Source organism: Mus musculus, chromosome 6 (assembly GCF_000001635.26).
Source record: "Mus musculus strain C57BL/6J chromosome 6, GRCm38.p6 C57BL/6J".
NCBI lineage: Eukaryota > Metazoa > Chordata > Mammalia > Rodentia > Muridae > Mus > Mus musculus.
In genome coordinates this window covers 28,203,623-28,209,721 of record NC_000072.6, presented here as the reverse complement: position 1 = coordinate 28,209,721, position 6,099 = coordinate 28,203,623, and positions in this window count along the sequence as shown.

The window sequence follows — 6,099 nt, the reverse complement described above, 5'->3', positions numbered from 1 at the left end:
ATTCCAGAACTACTGTCACTGAGAACAGTGATTTTGTTTGGTTCTATTGATAGTATTCTCAGAAGTCTAGGAATAATAAATATATTGATATGCACACATACCAGTTAAACTTGGAAAATCTCAACTTACTTGCAGAGCTGGAGCTTCACAGACTGCTTTTTTATAGGCAAGTTCTTTTAGAAGTTCTGCGTTACAAGAGGAAAGTTTGTTTTAAAATATGTATTTGAAACTTTTTCTTATGCAACACTTTCTTTTAGTAAGACTTGTTAGTAGTTTTTAAGTTTTTATTTTTATTTGTGATTATGTGTGTGTATCTGTGTCAGTGTGTCACCTGTGTGTAGGTGCCCGTAAGGGCTGGAAGGAAGCATTGGATGTCCTGGAGGTGGAATAACAGGTGGTTGTGAGCTGCCTGATGTGGGTATTGGGAACTCAGGTCCTCTGGGAGAATGAAAGCATCCTTAAGCCACAGAACTGTCATTTCTCTGCCTTGTTGGTAGTTTTTGTATAGTTTGGAAAAACAATGGTTTGCTTTATCAAATAAGTAACTCATAAGGTAGTTAACTCTCAGTGGTTTAAAACATGCAGAAACAATTTATTTGGGGTGCCTATTGTACACTGAGGAGTCAGTTTCAGGATTGCCTCCAGACTAAGACAAAGGAGGTCCCTGCTTTGGATCCCAAGCATATAGGGCATTATTGAGGTCCTTTGGTGACAGTGTGAAGATGTAGTTGACCAAGAGGAATTTTTCCACCTGGAATGTGAGCCTTCTTTAGACTACATTTTGGGCTCCTGGAACCCAGGGAAGTGTCACCTAATAGCACTGCCTTCCAGTCTATCCAGAAGAAGTCATCAACCCAGTGTAGGGCTTTCTGTTGGGACTGAAGAGATAGCTCAGTGGCTAAGAGCTTTGCCTGCTCCTCCTCCTTCTCAGCCCACACACAGTGCCATAAAACTAACTCCAGGTCTCTGCTTTTTGCAGGCACCAGATCCCAGGCACACATGTCATGCACAGGCATATATGCAGGTGAAATTATATACATGCATGCATGCATACATACTACATACATACATACATACATACTTAATACGTGTGTGTGTGTGTGTGTGTGTTAAAAAGAGCTATCTGCTGAGCTTGGTCATGTTTTGATTTTGCAGGTTGGAGCCTTGTTCTTGTTCTGCCCATGAGACCTCTCAAGGGGAATATGCATATGAGGCCAAGAGTTAGGGTCTAAACCCTAACTCTTACAGCACAAGACTCCGAGAAGTTCAGGAATTCTAAGTTTAAATGTGACTTGCTAGCTAATTATGAAGGTGTAGTTGTTGGCATAGATAAATAGAAACTTTTTTTTTTTGAGACAGGGTCTTTATAGCTCTGGTGTTCCTGGAAATCACTCAATAGACTGGGCTTGCTTTGAACTCACAGAGATCCACCTGCCTCTGCCTCCTGAGTGCTGATATCCACCTCCTGCCTAGTAGGACATATTTTATCTACTTATATAGTTTTTATTCTTGTATATTTGTGGTATATGCATGCATGTGGGTGTAACTGTCCATGCAGGTGTGTTTGGAGGACAGAGGTTGAGGTAAGGGTGTCTTCCTCAACCTCTTTTCATATGTGTGTGTGTGTGTGTGTGAAGAACTCATTTGAAAATGTCATACATCATATTGTAGTTTGATCACACCCGTTGCCTACTCCTGTATTGGTTGGTTTCTAACTGAGAGCATTTGGACATGGGGCATTTAAGTCTGTGTTTCACTCTAGAGCCAAACTCTGTAGATGTAGATGTTTGGAGTGAGCCTACAATCCTAAAGAACTCTGGGAAGCCTGAAAGTATCCGAGGAAGGTTGCCACTGGGTGTCACTTACAGGAGGATCACTACCTGATGGGCCCCAAAAGCTTAGAGTGAAGCACCTGAGCCTTTGGTTTGAGATAGCCCATGAATTGGACAATAAATGCTTTTGCAGGGACTCTGGACCATAATGAGTTGAAGATCAGAGGCTACTTCCAATTGTAGGACTGCGGGAGCTTCCAGGATTGTTTGGTATTCTAACAGGTTTAACAGGGTTCTCAGAACATAACTGATTTTAGGTTTTTTTTTCCTTTTTAAAAAAAAAACTATAACAGCAAATGGAAAGTACAGAATTAGGTTTTGTTTAGAAAATTATGTGAGGGGCTAGAGAGATGGCTCAGTGGTTAAGAGCACTGGCTGTTCTTCCAGAGGTCCTGAGTTCAATTCCCAGCAACCACAGATGGTTGTGGTGGCTCACAGCCATCTGTAATGGGATCTGATGCCTGTTCTGGTGTGTCTGAAGAGAGCAATGGTGTATTTGTATACATAAATAAATAAATAAATCTTAGAAAAAGAAAATTAAGTGAATAATACATCTTTTATAGCCATGTAAAGTGGTATAAGGCTCTCAACAACAATGACATGGCACAAAAAAGAGGTTCATAGTGCCTTGAAAAAGTGAGACAGAGGGAGGGGCTGCTCTGGGTCTGCAGGCCAGGGGATGTTTCAGGAAAATGAATTATATGTTTACCTAAATTATATATATATATATATATGATATACATTGGTGTGTGTGTATACACACAGTTTAAATGAGATTATATCACTTGAGGTGGCACTACCCCCTCTAAGAGTCACAGACTATCTAAACGAAGCCAACTAATGAAAACCCTGCTACTAACTCTGTTAAGTTGTCGGTCAGGGGGACCCAAAAGATCTTCCACACAGTATAGGCCATTGCCCTTGGTTTACCTCCCAATGGCGCTTTTATCATGGGACTAACTAATAGCTGTCTAATTGATCTTATGGTCAGCTCAATAGGACAGAATTCATTCTTGACACTGTAAATCTGTCCAACTATCTATGGCTGGTGAGGTCATGAATCCTAGAGGAGAGTCTAGTACTGCCATTTTCCTAAACCAGCATACCGTCTAGCTGCATTCCACAAGCTTAGGTTTATACCCACAGAGGAGTGTAGCTCCTGTTTCTCATCAGTGAAGCTTCCTTTTGCAGCATTATTGAAAAAAATACAACTGGTCAAAATGCAGAGAACAGTCAGCTATGGAGTGACCAACGCCAGCTGATAAATCTACAATCCAATCTCAACACTGAAGACCTAGGTAACATTGTAGAAGAGGGGGTGGAAAATTGTAAGAGCCAGGGCACCAGGAAGTCTCCTCAAGATACAAATGACAGGAAAGCTGCACTCATGAAATCTCAACAGTATGGTTGCCTAGATAAGACCTACACAGTGGCAACACCAAGTGACCTACCAAGATGGATGGAGAAAATCTCACACGTTCCTGTCCCTAGATGAAGACTACAGGGGATTAACGGTTACTGAAAAGAGGGGAAATCCATCGTCTCTAGGAATTAGACCCATTGGTTATCCAATTCAAAGTGTTCCATCCTAAACATACATACTTTTGCACAACACTATTGGACTCCGCAGGTTGTATTTTTACATGCATATATGTGTGCATATATATATATATGCATATATTAAAGAAGAAAAGGTCATGAACTTGAGAGGGAGATGGGTCTCGATGAAGGCTTTAGAGTGGAGAGAGGGAAGAGTGAAAATGATATAAATATGATACTCATTTGAAATTATGAAAGATTTAAATACATATGAAAAAGAGAAAAGAATCCTTTATTTGAAGGAGAAGATGAGAAGAATTTACAGGGACAGAGTTCCAGGAAGAAAAAGAAAAAATGTTACAAACATCAGAGAACACCTCACAAGAGGCTGGAAGTGGAAGATAACATGAACATGAGTTAGAGTTTGATGGACACCTGCGTGACCAGGGGGCTGGATAAGGCAGGCAGGGATGCAGGAGCCGAGTGCCTTAGCCCTGTGCACCAGTCCTAAGCTTTTCAGGAAAGCAACAAAAACATCATCTTTACTTTCTATGGGTCCATGGGCTTGTGGATACAAAAACAGTAAGAAAATGATTCCAGAAACCTCTGAGGTAAATGCTAGCCTAAGGATGTGTTCTGCTGTCAGGAGAATGTAAATATTGCTGAGTGACCCACAGAGGAGCTTTCAAGGACTGGAGTGTTTGAGTTTTCACTGCAAGTTGAATGGGGTCTCTGCTAGTAAATGAAAGGGTGGGACTAAGAGAAAGGGGTAGTGAGTCTGGGCACAGAAATGTGCTATATAGTGTAGTCATGACCTGAGGTATGATGTAAGTAATTTCTATTGTGATATTCAACTATTCTTTTAAAATGCCTCAATGGAGGCTTGTTCCTTCCCTGTTCTTGTGTGAAAACTTGGGCAGACCCTATGAAATGTTGCTTATTGTTATACAATGGTAAAAAAAAAAAACAAAAAAAAAAACAAAAACAAAAAAAAAAAACTCTCTATTCAGTTAAAACCACATAGTACATTCCCAAGTAAATGTCTTGTTTTATTGTCATAATGAAAACTCCAATCTCAACTTGAAGTTGAGTCTCCTCTGGGCTGCAGAAGGGTGTGCCAGGGTTTTCCTTCCAAAGCTGTGGGTTGAAGCATGAGCAGAAAGGGACCACAGAGGTTTTTAAAGGACAGGCAGTGTAGTGAACTGGTTTGGAGATCACTGGAGCTGGTAGATATTTAGAGTTTAATTTCTCTTCTTGATTATCTTTAGATCTTCCACCAAACTGTTCTTTAGGAGTCCAGTACGCTCTCCTGCAGCTCAGGGCTTCCTGGGGGCAGCTGAGAAACCACAATATTAGTTTTATTTTAGTTTCCAAGATGCCACAAACTAATATGTTTGAAAACACATATTAAAAAAGGAATTATTAGGAAGACAAAAAAAAAAAAGAAAAATAAACAAATAGAATCCCACATTTGAAATGTTGACACTCAACAGGCAAAAGTTAATCCATCAAACAAATTTCCTAAACTTTAAGGAATTTTTGTACTTTTCCATTTCAAACTAGTAGCAGTTTATGGATCAACGTTATCTTTCGGGCCCTATGTACAGAGTAAGGGTCTAGTAGCATCTTGTTTATTCTCTGGAGAACAGCAACATTTGAACAACAGTGTTCTTTTTCTCTGAAGCTCACTTTCCCCTGATAGAAACTCCCCCTCCCCCATCCCCCTTTTCCTGACCGCCTCCCCTCCCTTTCTCTCCAGGACAAGCAAGGCAACCTTCACCTTGGCAGAGTCTTGGAGCTAGGATTACCCAAATGAGGCTCATCTCTGGCTCACCTACCAGCCACAAGCCAGTAGGTGCTCTCCAGCAGAATAATTTCCCCGTTTCATGGAAGATGTTCCTATCTTATCCCTGAAACCTATGGATATGGTACTTTACTTGACAAAGAGGCCTGTGCAAAAGAGATTTGACCACTAAGGCTCTTCTTAATAATAAAATAAAATATAAAGACTAAACAAGATTAACACATCAGAATTGGTCAAAACAAGCAGAAGGACAAGGGCTCAAGAAAGCGCAAGAAACAGAGACCCACTCATTTGCTTACTCAGGCGTCCCATAAAAACACTAAACTGGAAGCCATACTGCATATGCAAAGGGCTCTCTTTCCTCCTTCCTTTTCTACAGGGTTCCCTGGGTGGAGGGATTTGAAGGAGACATTCTGTCAAGGCTAAGTGTTCCAAGTCTCTCATCCTCTGTGTAATGTCTGGCTGGGGGTCTCTACATTTGTTCCCATCTGCTGCAGGAGGAAGCTTCTCTGATGATGGCTGGGCAAGGATCTGATCTGAGTATAGCAGAATGTCATTAGGAGTCAAAAAAGGTTCTTAAAATGGGAGAGCTTAAAATGCTGGATTATCCAGGTGGATTCAATGTAATCACAAGGGTGCCCGGAACCAAAGAGAGGAGAATCAGAGGTTTCTGTAGTGCCCTATTTGGTGTGGACAGCCTGCAGAAGCTGGGGAAATAAGGAAGAGAAAGAAAGAGGGAGGAGGGAACACAGAGAGAGGAGGGGGAGAGAGGGGGGTGATGGGGGCAGGGGGAGACTCTAGAGACTCTTGGAGGAGCAGCCCTACTCACATCTTGATTTTTGCCTAATGAACCTTCAGATTTCCTGAGTGTGCCATAGGAATTTGTGCTGTTCTGAGTCACTAGCTTTGCGGTAATTAGTTATA